Below are 1,123 nucleotides of genomic sequence, written 5' to 3'. Positions count from 1 at the left end.
CGTCCTTTTGTCACCTTCTTCTTCATCTTGACTATTGAGCCGATGTATGCGTTAAATTTCTCCACTGTGAGATCAATAAACTTAATCAATAAATCAGTCAATCAATTATTTTAGATAGGAAGAGTGTTATTTTAGATATCTAGAAGTAAAAGTCCGATGCACATGAATGGATAGGTGACGTCATTTGTACTGGTAAGAATCACATTTTAGATATTTGAAATGTTTGTTTAAGACAAGAAGAATGTTATTTTAGATATCTGAAATGTTTTGACTAGGAAGAAATGCATTTGAGGCATCTGGATCACAGATTCAGTTCTGTGACGCTAATAAATATCAACTCGGCCTGCCATACCCGGCTATGAGTTTGGGGGCGGAGGGGAATTATCTTGACATGGCGGAGACGGCGCGTCTGACAGGGAGGAGCTTTAATAATAAACTTGTTCTGTTGTCTGCAGTGATATCATAACCCCGCAGCATGAAGGTGCGCTCATGTGACAGCTGCTCATCCTCGTCCTCTGGCAGAACTCAGGTCAGTAAGGATGCAGCCCAGTCTTTCCTCTTTGATTCCCTGTTATTTATCATCTGCTGCTCGCTGTCGTTCGCTTCTGCCATCGCTGCTCGCTAGATCCCTCTGCGTTATGTCGCCTGAAAAGCTTCCTTCCTTCACAACGATGATGTTAACCAAAGCATTTACAGGAAGCAACTTCTTGCATGATCTTGCTTCTGAATTATGGAAGGAAATTACTAAGCAAACTGAGGCGCTCTTTCACGTCTCTTGCAAATAAACCAGCACAGTGAGATCAGCTGGAAACCATTTCAGGGCTGTAATATGTCATTACATTGTTGTTATTGCTGCATATAAGCCTGGGTTTCATCTGTATTATTTGCTAAATGTTATGATCAGACATAATATTATGACTACCTGCTTATTACCCAGAAGTTGGTCCTCCTTTTGCTGTCAAAACAACCTGGACCAATCCAAGCATCATCAGACTGGCTGCAGCACACAGATTCTACACAACTGAGATCTGGGAATCAGGAGGCCAAGTCAGCATCTTAAAGGAATAGTACACCCAAAACATGATTAGCCTTCATTTTCTACTCACCCCCATGCTGAACAACA

At 41.7% G+C, this 1,123-nt stretch overlaps 1 protein-coding gene across 3 annotated transcripts in view; it reads left to right on the top strand.

Annotated features, from left to right (window-relative positions):
* Positions 1-397: 397 nt before the first annotated feature.
* Positions 398-1,123, top strand: part of LOC107091307 (nuclear receptor coactivator 7-like) — a 38,387-nt gene continuing 37,661 nt past the window's right edge. For all 3 annotated transcript variants that reach the window (XM_015385151.1, XM_015385150.1, XM_015385149.1), the window contains exon 1: positions 398-529. The gene's annotated coding sequence lies outside the window, so the exon portion shown is untranslated. The remainder of the gene's footprint in view (positions 530-1,123) is intronic.

The sequence above is a fragment of the Cyprinodon variegatus genome, unplaced genomic scaffold (genome assembly GCF_000732505.1).
Source record: "Cyprinodon variegatus isolate N-32 unplaced genomic scaffold, C_variegatus-1.0 Scaffold332, whole genome shotgun sequence".
Classification (NCBI taxonomy): domain Eukaryota; kingdom Metazoa; phylum Chordata; class Actinopteri; order Cyprinodontiformes; family Cyprinodontidae; genus Cyprinodon; species Cyprinodon variegatus.
Note: the sequence above shows the minus strand (reverse complement) of the source record. Positions and strands in the feature narration are given on the sequence as shown.